Source organism: Pongo pygmaeus, chromosome 15 (assembly GCF_028885625.2).
Source record: "Pongo pygmaeus isolate AG05252 chromosome 15, NHGRI_mPonPyg2-v2.0_pri, whole genome shotgun sequence".
NCBI classification, from domain to species: Eukaryota; Metazoa; Chordata; class Mammalia; order Primates; family Hominidae; genus Pongo; species Pongo pygmaeus.
In genome coordinates, this window is record NC_072388.2 from 68,525,549 (window position 1) to 68,547,595 (window position 22,047).

At 44.7% G+C, this 22,047-nt stretch overlaps 1 protein-coding gene across 1 annotated transcript in view; it reads left to right on the forward strand.

Moving 5' to 3' along the window:
• Nucleotides 1-22,047, forward strand: part of SUSD6 (sushi domain containing 6) — a 104,005-nt gene that overhangs the window by 13,080 nt on the left and 68,878 nt on the right. The window lies entirely within an intron of this gene.

Consider the following 22,047-nt stretch of genomic DNA (forward strand, 5'->3'; position numbering starts at 1 on the left):
GGCTAATTTTTTTGTATTTTTAGTAGAGACGGAGTTTCTCCATATTGGTCAGGCTGGTCTCGAACTCCCGACCTCAGGTGATCCACCTGCCTTGGCCACCCAAAGTGCTGGAATTACAGGCGTGAGCCACTGTGCCTGGCCGATACTTAATTTTATCATTTGTAGGATAGAAATGATGTTAACACTACCCATCTATAGAAGGGTGGCTACCAAAATATTGATTATTGCCTGGTGTGGGGAATTCTGGATGTGAATGGTAAAGGATAAAGGGAACTTTAACTTCTTAAACTTGCTTTTTGTTTCATTTGAATTTTTTACTATTGGCATGTATAACTTGAATAGTTTATACATTTAAAAGTACTCCCTTGAAGAATTTTATGAAAATCAAATAAAACGGGATATTTAAAAAAATGGGTATGTGTCTGACAACTAAAAGATACTCAAATGGTAGTTTGAGGAAGTATTAATTAGTGGCTGACCCTTTTGTAGTGTTAGATGTTCTGTCTGGCTGTGTGGCTTTAGGTAAGTCTCTTAACTTTGTTAAGCTCCAGCTTCTTTAACTGAAATTGGGAGTTAAGAGTAGTGTCTATTCCATGGGGGGTTTTGAGGATTAAATGATTCTAGATGGTTAAGCAGTTAACTCAGTATCTGGCACATAGTAAGTACCCAGTAAATATTAACTGTTATCAGCTTTTATCCTCACAACTATGCTTGAAGAGAGGAGGCAGTTTTACCTACTTTAAAGTTACAGAAAATGAGGCACAGGGTAGTGGGTGACTTGTCCTAAGGCTAGATGTTGGGTTAACAGCAGAAACGGGGCTGACGCCTACATGGTCTCCTTCATGTTTCAGTGCAGCCCTGTCAGAGTGGGTGGCAGCAAACCACGGAGGCCTCGCGGATGTGCAGACAGGAAGCACTGGCCAGGACTGCGGATGTGAAACTCAGCAGAACATGGCCGGTCTGGACAGAGGGGGTTAGCAAGGGTCAATGTGGGGCTGAGTGAGTGAGAGAAGCCAGCTTAGGACCACATCCTTTTTCCACCTTCCAGGGCAGATGGACCACATCCAGAGTGATCAAAGGGAGAGGCTTGTTTCCTCTCTCCGCCTCCTGGTCTTGTACGTGGCACACTCTTTACCACTCCCCTCGTGGGCTCAGTTCTCTGAACTCTTGTCACATCTAGAAAATTCAGGTCTGGCCTTCTCTGTGAAACCGTCCCTGCTGCTGGAGTCCACACTGACAGCCACACCACCCGCGTCTGCTCATCCTCTCCCGCTTTCAACCTGGACGGCCTGTGTGAGGACAGCTTTGCTTCTCTAAGGAAGGCCTCTCTCCCTATACCACTTTAGTGCTCCCCATGGTGTTCCACCTGCTCCCAGAACAATCTACCTGTCTGTGGGACTGAATGGTTGAGTTGAAGCCAGTCTTGGTGGGAAATAGGTTTTGAGCTTCTCTGTGGGCTTCTCTTCTGTGTATTTGCATTTTGAGAGGGGGAAAGAAAGCCCTGAGTGATTTCTGCCCAGTACGGTTTCCAGAGAGTGCGAGATTCTCCTCCTCAAACTCAGTCCTGGGGCCAGAGCTGATTAAGCCCCCGGCTTCCCACCTTCCTACCTTGGGTTTTTACAGTACACTTCTTATCTTTGCCCTTTCTGTTTTCTGCTTATCAGACCTTCCCACATGTGCCCTGCTCTCTTCCTGCTGCATAGGGGTCATGAAATACTTACCAATTAGTGAAAAATACAGACAATGCAGTGTCAGATTTTACCAATCTCAGTTTGTACAGTGGACTGGAAGATGGCATGTGCCATATTCTTGCAGGACTTGATTGTTTTTGTGTTTGCATTGCTTCAAATATTCCCTTTTCCAAATTTGCATTTAATGGTGGCTGGCAAACCCCCATAGTTCACTTTTCATTTTTCATTGTAGATATTCTTTGAATATCTCCTTGCTATGGGTATTGGGCTTACATTTAATAATTCCCCATCAGGATCTGAAAAGCATGAGGGGGCCTACCTATGAAGCACCCATTTTTTTCATGCTTAATACCAACTAAGTCACCAGACTTTTTTTTCTTTTTTTTTTGAGATAGGGTCTCGTTCTGTTGCCCAGATTGGAGTGCAGTGGCTTGATCATAGCTCACTATAGCTTCGAACTCCTGGACTTAAGTGCTTATCTTCTCAGCTCAGCCTCCTAAGCAGCTCAGATTACAGGCACGCACCACTATACCCAGCTAATTAAAAAAAAAAAAACATTTTTTTTTTGTCTTGCTATGTTCCCCAGGTTGGTCTTGAAGCCCTGGCCTCAAGTGATCCTCCTGCTTTGGCCTCCTAAAGTGCTGGGGTTACAGGCATGAGCCACTGCAACTGGCCTGTCACACTTCTTTAGAGGACTCTGCTCTGACTCCCACTGGCTTGGCAACAGGTGGATCCTAGAGGATGTTAAAGACCTCATGGAAGGGACCCTCTTAACTAATTGCAAAATAAGAATGTTCATTGGAAAAGAAACCCTCCCACCACGATGGTAGAAGTCCCTCTAAAACACAAGTTGTTCAGGACTTTTATTATGTTGCTCTAGTATTTATCTGGTTTTTGAAGATAGTCTTGCTTAAATTAATTCTGATTTCAAGAGTGATGACTAAAAGTTTTGGAGGAGGTATTTAGAAAAGGATGAAGCTCTGGGTTTATTTCAGGGCTAATCATGAATTTGCAGGAGCAGCTTCAGGACACCAGGGAGAGGCATGGCACACTGCCATGGAGCTGTCCTTAGGATGCTGCTACCTTTTAGGGACATACTGTAGGCAGTCCTTGGTCTATGTAAAGTTGTGCCTGGGCCTTATCAGAAATTAAACAGATGGTATTTATTTATTTATTTTTTCTTTTTGAGACAGAGTCTCACTCTGTTCCCCAAGCTGGAGTGCAGTGGCAGGATCTTGGCTCACCATAAGCTCCACGCCATTCTCCTGCCTCAGCCTCCTGAGTAGCTGAGATTACAGGCGCCCGCCACCACGCCTGGCTAATTTTTTGTATTTTTAGAAGAGATGGGGTTTTACTGTGTTAGCCAGGATGGTCTCGATCTCCTGACCTCATGATCCGCCTGCCTCGGCCTCCCAAAGTGCTGGGATTACAGGCGTGAGCCACTGTGCCCGGCCCAGATGGTATTTCTAGTAAAAGTGGCAGATGTTCTTGCTGTCAGAATTAATTTTAATCTTTTTACATGTAAATGTGTGATTATGGGACTCTTTTTTGGGGGGTCTTAGTCTCATATGGAAGTGCTACTCTTACTTTACAGAGATTTTATTTATCCGTTGCTCTTACCCAAAGTGACTTTTTTTTTTTTTTGAGATGGAGTCTCGCTCTGTCACCTAGTCTGGAGGGCAATGGCGCGATCTTGACTCACTGCAACCTTTGTCTCCTGGGTTCAAGCGATTCTTCTGCCTCAGCTCCTACGTAGCTGGGATTACAGGCACCTGCCACCACGCCCAGCTAATTTTTGGATTTTTAGTAGAGACGGGGTTTCACCACGTTGGCCAGGCTGGTCTGGAACTCCTGACCTCAGGTGATCCACCCACCTCTGCCTCCCAAAGTGCTGGAATTACAGGCATGAGCCACTGCGCTCGGCCCCAAAGTGACTCTGAACTCTGTTTTCCCATCCCCTCTGATCACTTCTCTCACCACATGGGTTATTTGTGGTGGCAAAGTACAAAGTGACCAGCCTTCTCTCTCATAGAATTTGAAGGTTGCCGATGGGTCTGTGTTGCTAATGGGGCTGTGTGTTTGCTACAGAGATACTGCTGGTGATGAAAGTGTGCGACATTTCAGTTATTCCTTTGGGTTAAGACATCTGTATTTAGCAGGTATCATACCTAGAAGGAGTGTCTATATCAGAGTATCCCAGAAAAGAAAGAAGAAAAATCCCCTGGGGACTGGGAAAAGGCAGAAAGTATTGAATGTGTGCCCTGTGCCAGGCAGTGTGCTCAGTGCTTTAACTTGGTAGGCTAATCTTCACTGGATAAATCAGGAAACCAAGCTCTGAAACATTTAAGTACTGTTAATTACTGTATTAGAACTAGAACCAAGGTTGGAGTGAATCTAAAGCCTGTGGTGGTTTTTTTTGTTGTTGTTGAGACAGGGTATCACTCTGTTGTCCAGGCTGGAGTGCAGTGGGGCTATGTGGGCTCACTGCAGCCTCCGCCTGCCCACCTCAGCCCCCAACCCCAGTAGCTGGGACTACAGGCACGCACCACCACACTCAGCTAATTTTTGTATTTTTTGAAGAGATGGGGTTTTGCCGTGTTACCCAGGCTGGTCTTGAACTCCTGGGCTCAAGTGATCTGCCAGCCTTGGCCTCCCAAAGTGTTGGGATTACAAGCATGAGCCACTGAGCTCGGTTCTGCCTATGGTTATTTTATGGCAGGTAAAGAATATGTGGATTAGAAAGTTGGGTGGGGGATGAGGTGGTGAGGGAGGCAGAGAACAAATGCCTGGAGAAAGGAGGGTATGGCCAGATGGGAGTTGCAGTGGAGGGGCACTTGGGAGTGAATGGTCCTGGTGAGGGTGTGGAAAGGAGGGGTTGGCTAGCAAAAACAAGCTGAAGTGGAAGAGAGGTTGGGGGTCCCTTGGAGGGGGTGTAATGTTGGATGATGGCACTTCTTCCCTGAGGGGCGAGGGATGGACCAGAGGAGCCTGGAGGACCAGATAACCTCTGTATTTAGGTAGATGGCCGTTGGGCCCCCACAGGAAGCTTTTAATCCCTGGTATTTATAGACTGGCCTGTACTCTACTGAAAGGCAGCTCCCATATTAGTCAGCGAAGGCAACATTATCTGCCTTTGAAACACCACCTCCATGGATTACCATTTGGCCCAATGGGAGGGTCTGGATAATGCCCATTATATTATCCTAATTCCCTGCTACCTCAGAGGTTGTTCAGGGGCACTTCTGCTGTTTCCCTCTGAGTGACCTCTGGCTGCCACTCTCTTGCAGATGCTCCTTTTCCTCTCAGGAATGAGTCGGAGCTGGGACTGGGAAAGGCAGCCCTCTTGTTTCTGTTCAAGTTGGCCAGGAATGCCCAGGAATGGTGATTCTGGTTTGCCAACTTCTTGCCGTGAGGCTGGGGTTGCTGTTTTTACAGCACAACCAGTCCTAAAGTCAGTGCAATTCACTGTGGATTTATTGAGCACCTGCTAGTATGTGTGTGTGTTGGGGGTGGTATATGAAAATGATGGAGGCAGGTCTCTGACTTAAATGAGGGAGGATGGGCAAACAGCTCCCACGGTTGGCAGTTGAACCAGTTCCTATTCTTTCTCGTAGGAAGTGTCCATAAACATTGTCTTGTCTCATTTGCATGGTTGTTGAGAGGTTTGAATGTAGTGGTAATGAATTGAGACTGCTTCTAAAGGTATTAAGCTCTCGATTTATGTAAAACTTCCTTCAGTATTACTAGGCAGGCTGATAATAAAAGCTAAGATACATTGAATGCCTTCTATTTGCCAGGCACTGCCCTAAGTGCTTACTATATATTAGCTTACTTAATCTTTATAGCAACTTTGAAGTAGATTGCTTGTGTACCCACTTAAAAGAGGATTAAAAAAACTTGCCGAGGATGGCACAGCAGGTAAGTAGCAGAGCCAGGCAGTCTGAACGTTTGGCCAAACACTGGCCACTGTAAAGATCTTGTGGAAGTCAGGGAGTAGAGGTGGTCTCTCTCCCCCAAGTGAAGGCAGCAGCCAGGACCTACCGTCAGAGACAGGCAAGGAGCAGAGAAAGGTCAGGCTGGTGCCTCAGAAAGCATCAGCATTTCTGCACAACTTAATTAAATTACTGAAAACTTTTCTGAGCTTGGAGCCATCTTTCTTGGAGAGTAATACAGTTGAAACAGATAATTTAAGCCAAGGAAGAAGGACAGCATTGGTGAGCTCACATATGTAGATGGACATGTATTGACTCTGACTAAAACACAGAGGAAAAACCTTAAAGTGAATCATGTTTATTCAATTTCCAAACAAGTGCAAAAGACCCAGGCAGCATGCTTCATGTTTGGACTCTTGAAGAACACACATGGGAAAAAAAAAAAGAAAAAAACCTCTTCCCCTCTCAACCCTTTTCTTTTTATTAAGAATATATTAATTTGAGCATAAATATGCAATGTATCCATCTTTGTCAGTTATTTTCCAGAAAAATCTAGCTCATTTTTTGAGGCAACTTCTAGCCAAGTTGTTTCTGTTGTGGAGAATTGGGGTCAAGCGTACATGCTGATCATGGAAAAAGCAATCTTAAATGCACATCTGTAAAGAGGACTCTGAGAGTTCATGTTTCTGAATTCTTGTTTTACTCCACTCCATTCTGTCAACAGCTTTCTTAACATAAGGTGCCTGTGACTTAAAGTGATTATCTGTTTCCTTAGCAATTCAGGGGACTTAACCATCATCTAGTGACCTGTGTCCCCAAAGCTTGCAGCGGCTTCAGAAGTCTCCTAGAATGCCCCAAGGCAGTGTCACTCAAAGTATGCTTTAGCATCACCTGGGCCACCTTAGACTTTCAAAATCACCCCTCACATGTGCATGTTCAACTGGCTTTCTGCTGCTTCCTCAAGCCAAGTCCAAGTCCCACCCCACCTCAAGGGAGTGCATAGCTGCAAGCAGCAGGGGAACAGTCTTCAGACCTTCCCATCTCTTTTTATGATGATGCCTCCTAGTCCATAGTACATCTAGGATAATTTTAACATTTAAAATGAATTATGTTATATAACATGGAATACATTTCAACTCTACTAAGATTGCATGCTTTTGGGTCAAACTGTTTAGTTTGATATCTTGGTCTCATCACTTTCTATCTGTGTAAGTTTGGATAGGTTATTTAGCCCTTCTGCTTCTGTTTTTTGTTTTGTTTTGTTTTGCCTAAAAACGGAGATAACAGTACCTACCTTTTAAGGTTGTTGCAAGGATTAAATAAGATATTAGATGTAAAATGCTTACATCTGTGCGCAGTGAATAAGCACTCAAATGCCAGTTAGTAATAATGATTCTGTGATTATCCTGAGGTTTCGTGTTCCTGGAGTAGGATTATGACCACAACATTTACAGAATGAAGTCCTGCAGGATGACAAAACATCCCTGTCCCCATTGACACAGCCAAGTCACGGGCTTGTAAAAGAATGTTTGCCATCCCTAGGAAGCCTAACACAGGGCGCTGGGAAATGCTTGCAAAAACAGATATTCTCAGGTCACATCCTTTTAGTTTTCTGAGGCCCCTGTGTGGAAAGGTACAGCATGAATGTTCTAGGGTGGTCAGAATCTGTCACAGGTGGGAGGAAGTACTTGTTTAGAATATGGCAGAGAATCCACCAAGGTGTTATAACCAACAACAGTTTCTTCTTCATTCTGGGCTTTTTCCTCCCCTTATGCTTGTTTAATGGTTAGGAAAGAGGGCTAAATTGTACTTTTCCTTTGTAAAGGTGCACATCTCAAATTTGTTTCCCCTAGTAGCTTGTTTTTTAAAAAGTTTTAAGAAATGACAAATTATACTTGTTTTTGGAAGAAAGATTAGGAAATACAGGTTAATGGCAACCCTTCCAGAGAGCACCACTGTTCACCCTGCTATTGCCCTGCTGCTTCTCTCCCTGGTCTAGGATGTCAGGGACGGCAGAGTGGCCGGGTGGAGGGGTCAGGCTTCAGAGGCAGGGGCTGCATTTCTGGGAGCCAGGCTGGCCCTCCTGTTGCTCTCAGTGCTGACACTTCTCTGTCTCATCCCTCCTCCCTCAGTAAATGCAGCTGGGGAGGGTTGCCTAGAAGGGGAAAACTCATTGTGTAAGGAGAACACTTCCCTCGTGGCTTTTAAAATGTAATGCTTCCTTCCCCTTTTCTCTTCTTCCCAGAGTAAGAGCTGCCAGTAAAACTTCAGTGCAGGACTTTTGAGACGTATTTGTCATGATGTGATGGACAAAAGAATTGTCAGCTCCTCCTTTCTGTATCATCTCATTGATCCGCCCTTACCCCCTTGCAAATGAGAATTACAGGAAATCACAACTAGCATAAAAAAAAAAAACAAAAACAAACAAACAAAAAAACACTGGGCAGATGGGAAGGATGAAATGTGTAACCCCCATTCCCAGAAACAGGCAGAATGGCTGAGATGACTGACCCTAGCATTTGGTGTTCACTGAGCCAAAGCATTGCCTAAAGATAATGACACTGTCTGGAAATCAAAACCTGAGTCTTCCTGCTCTCATCCAAAACTCCCCTCTTTTGAGCTTCTCCGATCTAGTCAGTGACCCGCCTGCCAGTTCTTTCTTTCACAGGTTCCTATCTCCACCACCCTAACCAGACCTTGTCATCCGCTGGCCTTCCAGGCTGTTTCAGTCTCTCTTGCCAGGTTCACCCCGCTAGAACACGGTTCTCCTCTCTGGTGAGACTAGGTAAGAGAAAAAAGCCCTATGTGTATGAGGTAGCGTTCCTATACCTTCCCATGGTAGAGGTGTTCCTTCAGGGTATTCTTGGTCCTCAAATATAGGAGGCCTTTAGGAAATGCTTGTTGAACTGGATTAGGTCAGGTTTCCTGCTCAAGAACATTTGTTGACTTCCCACTACTTACTGATCCAAGGCAGAATTTCTCTGCCTGTTTTTCATGGCTGTGCAAACTGGCCTTACCTTAAATATTCAGTTGAATACTCAATACTTTGTGGAATAGCCAGAGTCTGCTATGTGACAGATGCTAAGAAAACCAGCAAGAACTGTCCCTTGCCCTGACAGATTTCAGAATGGAGTTTATTTTCTGTTCTTCCCTGGTCCTTGGCCTCTCTCCCTGACCTTACCCTGCCACCGCCTATCTAGCATGCTTGCTTCAGCATTCCTGCCCCAGAAGGAATGTTCCCTCTTTCCACCCTCATACATATTCAGCCCTCAAAGCTTTCAGGTCAGATCTCCTTTCTTTCCTTTTTAAGTCGCTCTTTGATTATCTTAGTTCAGATTAATCTATTTTTTTCCTATTTTTTCATTATTTTGTTCATAACTCACAAATAGCTGCAGCTTATTCTTCCTTATATTCTAATCATTCATATCTCACTGGTTAGCATTTTATTGCACCCATATAGAATACTGAAATAGACATGCTTGCCTTATTGTGTGTTTTGATTGTTTGCTGTCTGGGTTTGTAGCCTCCTCAACTCCACTGAAATTCTTGGTAGGCTGGGGATTGTGTCTTCTTTGCATTTTAAAGCTGTATGTAGAAGATTGTCAGGAAATGATGATACGTGGAATAAACAAATGTGAACCATTGGAGGTGAAAGGTGACCTGATAGTACTTTGGGAGTGCAGTTCCCAGTAGGATTTTGGGTGGCCTGGAGCACAGCAGCAGCTGGAGGCTGGGGACCATCCAGTTTTAGGACTCTGGTGACCATCCAGTTTTAGGACTCTGGTGACCATCCAGTTTTAGGACTCTGGTAACCAAGACCTGAGAGAAAGTGGAAAGGTCAGGAAGGGTCAGACTTGTCTCCCAAGAGTTTGTATTATCATGGGATTCTCTTGAAACTCTGGTTCATGTGGAAAATGTGCTTATCCTAGAAGTTTACTAGGGTTCTTGGGGAATGATGGTGAGGCCAGATGCCTCTGTTTGATCCAGGTTCTCTGCATGGTGAATCACCCCAGAAGGAGGGTGTGAAAGGTGCCTGGCCACAGGGAAGCTTACAGCTTCAGGGAATGAACTCTTAGGAGCAATGGTAAGCAGACCTGTCAGATTGAGGATTTGATTTATTTGTATTATTGGCATTTGTATTGATTTTTCTGGGGAGTTTGGAGATTTGAATGTATTTTGCAAATACAGACATTTTCTTTGTCATGTCACTAATGTGGTTTATAGGCTTATGTTGCATTTTTTCTTTGAATAATAGAATCTTGCATGAAATTAAAAGGAGTATCCTCCACTTCTGACTTGGTAGGGCTTTAAGCATCATGCTAACTTTTCCCCTCCATCTCCCTTTCATATCTTAGATCCACCTAGGACTGTGAAATAGGTTGTTAACATCTGTGGGCTAGGATGGTTTCAGCCAGCTAAATTCCCTGTTACACAGTTTAGATTTATGAGACACATCTAAATTTACTGGAATTCTAGGTAGGAAGCGTGGTTGCAAAGGCAAAACTCATGTGATTGTAGCTTGTATGAAAATAGAAGCAGCTTGAATTTTTTTCTCACAAACTTTATCCAAAACATGTCTTCACATCTTTTATTTTTGGTAAATGGATTTTGGGGTAGCATCCCCACTACTGTTGGGATGAAGGGATATAACAAGCCAGAGGGTGATTTCACAGAATCCTGAGCCTTTGAAAAATGCTGTTGCTTTTGAAAAGTAATAAATGTAGAAGCCAGGCCACCCTTTTCAGATTTATACCCTCTTCCCATTCTATTCTCAACTAGTAAATACTGTGGCCTCAGTTTGCCTAAAAAGATAATGGCTTAAGTTTATTTAAATGTCAGCAGTAGTTTGGTAATGAATTAAGTCCTTTGATGATGATGATGACGACGATGAAGATGATGATAATGTTGATGATGATGGAGGACACTCAGTAGCAGTGGACTGAGTTGTGGACTAGTTCTTTCTAAGGCTCCCAGGAAGAAAATTGCTAACTCACTTAATATGTGAAGGCCTTAGTGTCAGGTAGAGGAGGAAGCAGCTGTGGAGTGTAAAGAAATCATCTGCCCAAAGGTACATTTTAGAGAAGGACTTTGGATGAAGTTGTGTTTTCTTTTTGGAATAGGGTGTATTGCTTCTTTTGAGAAGGCCTTTTACAATAGTACAATAGTTCCTCTGGAACTCCTAGCAGGATTCTTTTTCCACCCTCTTCTATATTTACAGCTGCTTTTCCCCTAGGGGAGCATTCATCTGTTTTAAAAAGGAGAGAGAGAAAACAAGTTCTCTCAAACAGTGAGGTTTGGAAATCAGAACTGTATTTACTTGCCTTTCAGAAGGATATATTCTAAAGAGTTGTTTTTTGGGTGGAAGAGAAGGAAGTCATCTCGATATCTGCCCCAACTCCACCCAAGGCACACCACACACACACACACACACACACACACACTCACCTCCACACACACACACACACACACACACTTTCACCTCCACCCAGAGGTTCCTTGTGGCAGATGTGAAGGAGTTTAGAACACAGGGTTCCCATTATAACTCCTTTGTTGTACGAGACCAAACATGGCTTTTCAGCCCCAGAGTAAATCTTTTTCTGGCAGGCCACTTTCTTGCCCTTTATATCCATGTCTAGGGCCCTGGGTTGGCATTGGCCCTGAAGGCCAGGGCCAGCCTTTGGGGATTGCACTTGAGCATGTGGTCAGGGACAGCATCTGAGGGCATTTTGGACAGGAAAGATTTCTGATTATTAGGCTGTTTTTATCACACCTATGCTTCAGGGTCATAGAACTGAGGATTGCCAGGGACTGAGATGAATTTAGTAAGTTGGTTTAACCCCAGTGCCTCTTAGTCTCTTTCTGCACAGTTTTTAGTCAGCTAGTGGGTGTTGACATGCATCTTTGTTTTACTATGAGAAGAGGAGGAATTGTGCCTTAGCAGTTGAATAACTGTGCCTTCTACTTAGATTCTGTAGAGGGTTACACTCAAAGCTAATGAGTGCTTTCTTCCACTCTGCACACACTCTTGCTGCCTGGAGTGGGCGGCAGGCTATAGAACCACAATAGAGCAAGTACTGTTGCTGTTGAAGGCATAGATGGAGGTGACAGTAAGGGCAGCTAGGCCCTGAAATTCCAGTGGCTCAGACCCCTGGTTGATGGCTTACCTCCTAAGGTGAGACCCAGAGGAAGGCCTTCAGCTTCCCTGAAATGAGTGCTTCTCACAGTTAAGGTAGTGTGACCAGCCAGGGGTGGGGACCGGCTTCCTGGGGAAGAGGGTGGGAGAGCCTTAATTAAGCCTGCCTGGTTTGGCAGTACCTCAGACTCGCCTCCTGTTTCTGTGTTGGCTGATAATTTCCTTCAGCTCTCAGAACAACTCTTCATTTCCAGGGGGAACCCATTGTTGCCAATATACACTCACAGAGCCTACCTCCGGTACTGCCATGTGTGCTTTCTGCCTCCTTTCCAGAAGAGGCAGGTAGCCACTCTTTTTTTCTCATGAGCTGTTCCTGCCTCGTTGGAGCTCCTGGAGGCTAGTGCTGTTGGAGCTCCTGGAGGCTAGTGCTGCTGGACTCTGCTGCTGGCAGAGTCCTGGACGAGAGCTATTCCTTGGGTTCTCAGAACAGACCTAGCCTAGTGGAGAACAGTTCTGGGGCTGGCTCTGTGTCCAGAAGGGCTCAGTCAGTGGTCAGATTCTGATTGGGAGATATATGAGGAAACTTTGGTGAGAGTTAGGAGAATAGGGTTCTGGTTCAGCCATTCTCTCAAGAAGTCATGATCGTTTGATAGGCCTCAGTTTTCCTCTCCTAAAATGGGTAGATTGGACTTTATAAGATGATCCCAAAGTTCCTTTAGGCAGTAATGTGTTAGGATTCCATGACAAACCCGGGAGTCTGCCCCTGGTCTAGGTGACCAAAGTTAGCAAAGGCTGGGACAGCACAGACTGCAGTTCCCAGGTCTCTTTTGCCTCCCAGCTTTTTGATGTGTTTCTTCTCCTTGGAATGCCCCACCACTCCCTGTACCCACCTCTTTCTGTTCTGTCTGGCTTATACCTTCTAAAGCCAGGTATCAGCTTAGACTGCTGCTTGCCCCATACTTGTGTGGGTGCCTCTCCTTGGTGCTGCCATTACACCCTGTGCTCAGCACTTACCCCACCATATTACCGTCTGTTTCCTTGTTCTTCCTGACCTTACCTGAGCTTCTTGAGGGCAGAGACTGTCTGCTATCACCACTGTATCCCTCATTGCTGGTGCAGCGCGTGGGATGTGGTATATACACAGCAAATGTTAAAGGAATGAATGTCCCCCGCTAACCAGGGTCAGCATACCGCAGTGCACTCTGGGAACTGTTCTCTGACCCTCTCCACCCTTACCCTGCCTAAGGCTCTCTCTTTCTGAGCTGTGTGTGGGTGCTGGAGAGCCTTGAATAATGCTGAGTTGTTTTTGAAGTGTGTCTCATTGTGGCAAAGCATTGGGTGATGTTGCCATCCCCGCCCCCAGGGCACTCTTGCAAGAATTGCTTCCACCAGGGATGGGCATTGACTTTGCTCCGGTCCTCCTCATCTCCAGCCCTGGGGGAGGGGCAGGCAAGCACGTGCAGATTGCTGTCCTCTGACCAGCTGCCCAGGGCTGGGCCATCTGCTGCTTGTGACAGCGGGTGGGGTGAGAGGGGTGAGTGACCTGTGCAGGGGAGGGAGTGTGGGGTGAGCAGCAGCATAGTCACTTCAGTGCACTGACTGCATGACAGAGTCCAGCCGCCCTTCTCCCCATGTCCTATCTTCTTTTCCAGTGCTCAGTTATGCTATGCTTCATCCAGGTCTTGGTTTTGTTCCAGCTGCTGCCCCCCACCACTCTGCTGGGAGAACTCTTGCTGTGTTTTTGTTAACTCTGTGTGTGTGCTTTGCCCTTTTGCCTATGCCTCCAATAATCTTTATGTTACATAAGACAGCAGCAGCAAAAAACAGAAACAAAAACAAAAAATGTTAGAAATGAAACTTTGGACCCTTGTTATTCTCTGTTCAGATGCAAATGATGAATCTCTTTCCATCAGAGTTTATACCTTTGTGTTTACCACCCTGTTTTCTGTCCCTCCTCCTGGGGAGCCTTTGAATGGCAGGGATGGGCTGAATCACTCACTTGGAAGGACTGTAATTTAGCTTGTGCTTCAAACCTTGCCTCTTTCTGGCCTTGTAAGGACCTAAGAAAGACGCAAAAAGGAAGTAACCTACCCGCATCACTCTTGGTATGGGTTTGAACGTTCTGAACTGGGATGGGGTGGGGAGTGTGTGTGTGTGTGTGTGTGTGTGTGTGTGTGTGTGTGTGTGTGTGTGTGTGTGTGTGTGTGTGTGTGTGTGTGTGTAGACTGTGTGAGGAGATGGGATTGAAGGATGAGGATTGTGGACAGTCTTAAATGGGGTGGGGAGTGTGTGTGTGTGTGTGTGTGTGTGTGTGTGTGTGTGTGTGTAGACTGTGTGAGGAGATGGGATTGAAGGATGAGGATTGTGGACAGTCTTAAAAGCCACCTTTACCAAATGAAGAGGTGACAAAGCAGGGACTAGAAGGGCAGCATACCCTAACCAGGACTTCCCAAACTTTAATTAACATGCATATGAATCACCTGGGGAACCTTACTAAAACGCAGATTCTGATTCAGTAGATCTGGGATGAAGGCTGAAGTTCATTTCTAACAAGCTCCCAGGTTCTGCCAGTGCTGCCGTTAATGGACCATACTTTGAATAGTAAGGTTGTGTCCTTCCTATTCCACCTTTTCATAGTTGATTTAAAAGATTGACCTAGGGAAGGCAAGACAGGGGCTAGTCAGGACTTGCATAATTTAAACCCAACATCCTGGGCTGGCCTCTCAGCCAGTGTCTACAGAGCCTTTTAGGTGGGCCCCTCTTATCTAAGCTCGTGGCTTCTCTGAGCTCCTTTGGTCCAGTTTGGTTTCCAAGGTATAAGAACCACAGCCCTTCAGAGGGTGTGTGTGCTTACTCACAACAAGATTGGGTCCTTGCCCCTTTCTCTTTGGATCATTAGAAATAGATAAGGCCAGGCCGGGCGGTGGCTTACCCCTGTAATCCCAGGACTTTGGGAGGCTGAGGTGCGTGGATCAGGAGGTCAGGAGATTGAGGTCTCGATCCTGGCTGACATGGTGAAACCCCTCCTCTACTAAAAATACAAAAAATTAGCCAGGTGTTGTGGCGGGCGCCTGTAGTCCCAGCTACTTGGGAGGCTGAGGCAGAAGAATGGCGTGAACCGGGGAGGCGGAGCTTGCAGTGAGCCCAGATCCAGCCTGGGCAACACAGCGAGACTCCGTCTCAAAAAAAAAAAAGAAACAGATAAAGCCAAACCTAGCATTTAAAATAGAAGTTTAGAGCTGAAAGAACTTTTAATCTTTTCCAGTTTATTTTACTGAGCGGGAAATGGGCCCAGAAAAGTTTTTGTTACATGTCCAGAATCACAGCCAGGGGCAGAGCTGGGGTGAAAAACCAGATATCTTAATTCCCAAGCCCCTCTCTGAGGGAGTGTAAACCTGAGTTAGAGATGAGAGAATCACAGAGTTGGTCTGGGGACATGCTGGTTGGACAAAAAGGCTTTCCAGTGGTTTGGGGGAGTTTTGCACCACATGTACAACTAAGGTGGATCAACTGACATCTTGGCAGCCCATCCTTTGTTCACTTAGGCCAGGGCTCTCATCTGCAGCATCACTGATGTTGGATCAAGTGATTCTTTGTTGTATGGGGTTGTCCTGTGCATTGTGGGATGTTTAGTTGACATGCCTTGCTCTATCCATTAGATACCAGTAGCACCTTACCCCCAAGTTATAACAACCAAATATGCCTCTAGACATTGCCAAATGGGGGAGGTGGCACAAAATTGGTCCCAGTTAGAAAACCACTGGTTCAGGCAACTAGTATTTTGGGGAAGAGAGTCCCTCTGGGGCACCTACACTGGGGTTTTTTTTTTTTTTGGGTGGGGGAGTGTGCATTAGTCTCAGATTATAAAGGTAGCATGGGTACCAGCCTTCCTGGGAGTTTATTTACAGTTTAGTTTATAGTTTAGTGGGGGGAGGGAGGAACCACGAAACTATTAACTATAGACTCCCGGGAAAGCTTCCACCTTAATGCCTCCTCCAGGATGTGTAGAGACCCAGGCTGGACTCTGAAGAATGGGGTCAAAGCCCAGGGTGCTTAATGAGGAAGAGATTTTGCTGTCTTGGGCTGGATTGCATAGCTAAGAACTGAGTAACTATCATTCATTTACTCCTTAAGAGAATTCTTCCATTCTGAAAAAAATTTATATATATATATACACACGCATATAATATATAATATATATATTTGGAGACAAGATCTCACTCTGTCGCCCAGGTTGGAGTGCAGTAGCACAATCATAGCTTACTGTAACCTCGAACTCCTTGGCTCAAGTGATTTCTCCTGTCTCAGTCGCCCGAGTAGCCAGGACTACAGGTGCACACCACCACACCTGGCTGATTTTCTTTTTATTTTTTGTAGAGACAGGGTCTCACTCTGTTGCCCAGGTGGTTTCAAACTCCTGGCCTTGAGTGATCCTTCTGCCTCAGCCTCCCAAAGCACTGGGATTACAGGCATGAGCCACTGCACCTGGTGTGAAAAATAAATTTTATATGAATTTGTAGAGGGCAATGAGACACATTAACCAACGAATATCTACACTTGAGAGAGACCAGCTCAAGCCTGATATTGGTAGACTAACTCCTTATTTTTTATTTCTAACTTGATTTTATTCTGATATGGGATGAATCCTCTGATAGCTTTTCCTGTCTCTTTTCCAGTGTGTTAAGTGATTATTGCCGTAAGACTGGAACTACAGTCTGTAATGTTCTGAGGACATAGATATAAAACATGGGTAAATGCCCTTTTTAGATGTGAGCCTAAGAAAGGGTTTTTATCCTTTTTCAGTTTCAGAGGATACTGTACTTGCAAATGTTTTTAAGGTCACAGAGTTCTCACCTTGTACTCAACACTAGGCCTTCCTAAATATTATTCCAGTGCACAAAAAGCATTAGTGATGGAATGGAGCCTCCATTGCCTCCTGGCTTGCATTATTCCTGACACTGAATCTGCTGTAATTCTTTGCTCCTCTGTCTGCCATGTGTCTAATTCCCTGCCCCATGGCTACTTTTAGGATTTTCTTTATCACTGTTTTTTTAACATTTCGATTATGATGTACCTTGTGTTTTCTTTTTTGTGTTTCTTCTTCTTAGGGTTTGATGAGCTTCTTGTATCTGTTTGTGTATAATTTTCATATAATTTGGAAAATTTGGGGCATTCTTTTCTCAATATTGTTTCTGTGCCTTGCTACCTTTCCCCAACCATTACTCCTGTTCTATTAGGCTGCTTGATATATCCCACAGTTCACTGATGTTCGGTTCTTTTTTCAGTCTTTTTTCTCAGTGTATAATTTTGGATAATTTCTTTTGCAAATTTACTATTTTTTTCTTCTGCATTGTCTAATCTGCTGTTAATCCTATCCTGTGTACTTTTTATTTCAGGTATTGGTATTTTTCCCTGTAGAAGTTCAATTTGAATATTTGAATCTTTACTTTTTTTGAGACAGGGTCTCACTCTGCCACCCAGGCTGGAGTGCAGTGCTGCGATCATAGCTCGTTGCAGCCTCAACCTCCTGGGCTCAAGCAGTCCTCCCACCTCAGTCTCCTGAGTAGCTGAGATTACAAGTGCATGCTACTACACCCAGATAATTTAAAAAAAATTTTTTTTTGTAGAGAGGAGGGGTGTCCCTATGTTGCCCAGGCTGGTCTCGAACTCCTGGAATCAAGAGATCCTCCTGCCTTGGCCTCCCAAAGTGCTGAGGTTACAGGCAGAAGCCACTGTGCCTAGCCACTTCAAATCTTCTTTATGACTTTTCTCTCTTCATCATGCTCGTGCCTTGTTCTTCTTGAACACATGGAGTATATTTGTAATAGAGATTTAACATCCTTGTCTACTAGTTCTGTCATCTGTCATTTCTTGATCTGTTTCTGTTGTTTGATTATTCTCCTAGTTTTGGCTCATATCTTCTGGGCTTTATTTTGCATGCCTGTTAATTTTTTATTGAAAGCCAATCATAGTTTTACCTTGCTGGGTGCTGGAACTTTTTGTATTTTTTAAAATACTTTTGGGCTTTGTTCTCAGGAGCAGTTCAGTTACTTGGAATTGGTTTGATCCTTTCATGGCTTACTTTTAAGCTTTGTTAGGGTGAGTCCAGAATAGCTAACGTAACTAAGCTGGTCCCACTTGGAGGCAAAACCCTTCTGAAGATTCCATCCAGTGCCCTGTGTATTAGAAGACTTTTCTGCCTTGGCTGGTGGGAGCATGTATTAGTCTGTTTTCACACTGCTGATAAAGACATACTCAAGACTGGGAAGAAAAAGAGGTTTGATTGGACTTACAGTTCCACATGGCTGGGGAGACCTCAGAATCATGGCAGGAGGCGAAAGGCACTTCTTACATGGTGGCGGCAAGAGAAAATGAGGAAGAAGCAAAAGTGGAAACCCCTGATAAACCCATCAGATCTTGTGAGACTTATTCACTATCATGAGAACAGCATGGGAAAGACCAGCACCCGTGATTCAATTACCTCTCCCTGGGTCCCTCCCACAACACGAGGGAATTCTGGGCGATACAATTCAAGTTGAGATTTGGGTGGGGACACAGCCAAACCATATCAGAGCATGAACTATTTCTGGCTCTGAATGAGTTCTAGGGTTTGTGCCACCCACTTCTTTCTGATCATTATTTTCCCACCCTTGCTAGTTTCCTCAGAGGCGTGCACAGATCACTACTCAGCCCAAAACTCAAAGGGGTCCATCTGCAGATGTTTGGTGGTTTTGCTCTTTGCAGCTCTCTCCTTTTCAATTAATTTGCCCTGCAAATTCTAGCCACCTGGACCTCTCCAATTTTCCAACTCTGTTTTTTCAACTGAGTAAGATTGCTGAACTCTTTCAGGTTTCTCTGCCCTACCCTATGGTCTGGAAACTCTCAAGGGAGTTAAGTGGGGCAGTAGTAGGGCTCACTGCGTTTTTTCCCCCATTTCTCAAGGATTACTGCCCTGTGCTGCCTGTTGTCCAATGTCTGAAAACCGTTATTTTGTCTGGTTTTTCAGTTGTTTAGGGAAGGAGAATAAGTTGAGTCCCCATTATTCCATCATGACTAGAGGTAGATATTCCTCAGCTGTCCCTCAAATCAGGTATTAACCTTGGATGTTTTTTCCTTCTGTGTTCACTTATTGAAACATGGATCATTTAGACAAATCTTATGGTAGTTCAGCCAGATTCACATCATGTCAGTTTGCCAGATATTTATCTGGCACCTGCTATGTCCAAAAGAATAGCATAGCCAGTATCTTGCTGAACGTGCTATAATCTGTAACTTTACCCATATTCTAATGCTGCACCTTCTAGCAGAAGATTCTGTGCATCCTGACATGCATGTGACACAAATACACTTTGAGTCTTCTTCCTGTACCTCCTGATCATGGTCCCATTAAACCTGGGCAAACAATTGAACTAACTAGTCAGAATTGGTGAGCAAATAGCAGGTGCTTGGCTGTCTGCCTATTCATGAGTCAGGCCCAGACAGCCCTGTGCAGGGAGGGAAGAGAGCATTAAGTCTCTGTGTGTGGGTGAGCACCTCCATTTTACCTGGCCTTATTCTGTGCCAGATACTATATTCAATTTCAAAAATGTGTGGCTCATTGACTCTGTAATTCCATGAAGTATAGGTCTGTTACCTCAATTTTATATGTGACAAACAGAGGCTCACAACAGTAAAGCAGCATACCTAGGCCCTGTGAGAAGCTAGAGGTAGAGTCAGGATTTGAATTCCCTTTTGTGTGACTCCAGAGAATATGTACTATTCACTAGACTACATTGATTGACCCTGTAATTTTCTCTGTCACTTCCCTCTTCTGGACTCCAGCTTATCTTCCTGTTTTATCTTTGACACGTTGGCTGTATATCTCCCTGACTTTTTGCTTTGTACCTCATGTTGTAATTATTTGTGTTTGTGTCTTATGTATATACACAATATACAGTAGACTGTAAACTCTTAAGGGCGTATGCTTCCTTTACCTCTCAAGGAATCTCATACATGTAGGTGCCCAATGTATGTGTTGAATAGTCACTGAGTGCCTTAAGAAAGAAGCATGTTAGGAATCAGTTCATAATTCCTGTCTGGAGGGAAATATCAAATTCTCTCATTAATTTATGATGTTTCTTCTTTATCTTCTCTGTGTTTATCATAATCCCTTTTAACATGTTCCAGAATGTTGCCTGAATTAATTAATTAATTATGGCTGGGCACGGTGGCTCACACCTGTAATCGCAGCACTTTGGTAGGCTGAGGCGGGCGGATCATGAGGTCAAGAGATCGAGACCATCCTGGCCAACATGGTGAAACCCTGTCTCTTCTAGAAATACAAAAATTAGCTGGGCTTGGGGGCGTGTGCCTATAGTCCAGCTACTCGGGAGGCTGAGGCAGGAGAATCGCTTGAAGCAGGAAGTTGCAGTGAGCCAAGCTTATGCCACTGCACTCCAGCCTTGCGACAGAGTGAGACTCCGTCTCAAAAAAAAATAATAATAATTAATTGTTTTCTCAGGACGTGTCCTCATCTGATTTGCCTGGATTTTATAAAGTTATTCATTTGGTGCCTTTGCCTGAACTTTGCCTAATTTGTGATTACTTTTGGAATCTCTATTTGGACGTTTGAAGGACTCTCCTTTATGTGAATTAGTTTAAGCAAACTCCTTCTTGATTCCTGATTTAGGGCCCCACATGCAGGGAACTGGAAATATGACTGGGGCTAGAACTAGAACATATAGACCTTAGCAGAGGGACTTTGTACAATTAGAAGGTGAGGTAAGGGTATAGGTGGCGGCAGGGGCAGGGGGCTAATCAAAGGGAAGGAACAGTGGGCAAGTTCCTACTTCTCATTTTTGCTTGTACCTCACAGTCCAACCTTGACAGCTTACAGGAAGTTTGGGTAATTTATGATGAAGAGGACAGGAGGAATCATGGTTTGGTTATAAATTAGGAGGCTTCCTGGAAGTTACACAAGATGGAGAATATTTGGAGCCAGAAGACAGGATCTTGTTTGGCTTGAGTGTACACCTCATTGGTGCTGTTAAGCTTCATTAGCTGGAGGTGAAGATATGTCCCTGGAATCCTAAACCTGAAACTCAGGGGAAAATACTCAGGTTAGTTTCTGAGTAGAAAGGAGGGAAATGGCAGAAACTGGGACCATATGTATGGAGAACCTTAAGGCCTCAGATGTATTAGGGAAGGTCACCTCTTTGGCCCTGCCACTAGGCTATTTTTTTCCATTCATGAATCCTATAGAAGAGGTAGCAATTTCAGGGGAGGGGATGATGGGGTAGAGAGACTTTGTTGTTGTTGAACACTAAGGAAGCAGGAAACTCTTTAAGCTGTATCCCCAACTTCTACCTAGCTTTTGCTAAACACAGAGTGTGGAAGTGTTAGTTCAGAGAGACTTTCCGTGGAAGAGGTGGAGGGTGTCTTTGAGCTATCTGGACCATTTAGGAAGCCTTAACTCAAATCACTGGGTTAATTGAGAAGGTATACCTCATAGGACACAAACCCCCTCTAGTTATCATCCAGTCTTTCTTCACCCTTCTTTTTCACCTCCTTCCCCAAATAGTTTTGCCCTTATTCCATCCACTTTCTCGCTTTTTTTTTCTTTTTTTTTTTTTTTTTGAGACAGCTTCTCGCTCTGTCACCCAGGCTGGAGTGCAATGGCACGATCTCAGCTCACTGCAACCTCTGCCTCCCTGCTTCAAGCGATTCTCCTGCCTCAGTCTTCCAAGTAGCTGGGACTACAGGTGCGCACCACCACGCCTGGCTAATTTTTGTATTTTTAGTAGAGATGGGGTTTCACCGTGTTGGCCAGGTTGGTCTGGAGCTCCTGACCTTAGGTGATCCGCCCGCCTTGGCCTCCCAAAGTGCTGGGATTACAAGCGTGAGTCACTGCGCCTGGCCTCCCACTTTTAATTCATGTTAAATTTGATATAATCTGCCTTCACCACTCTGATAAAACTGTTGTTGATTAGGTCACCAGTGATTTCCTAGTGGCCAGATCCAGTGGGCCTTTTTCAGTCTTCGTCTTTCTGGGCCTTTGCTGTATCTGCCACTTCTCATGTTTTCCTTGAGTCTCTCTGTCCCTCTCTTGACATCTGTGTTGCACATGCCCCTGGTTTCCATGTACCTTTTGGAGTATCCTCATAGGCTTTCCTTCCTCAGTATGCCCATTATAAGTTAGCATTCTCCCTGGGATTCTGTCCTTAACTTTCTTCTCAACCTGCCCTCTTTCCTAGGTGAGCTCATCTATTTTGTATGGTTTCAACCATCACTTACAGGTTGATCACTCCAGGGC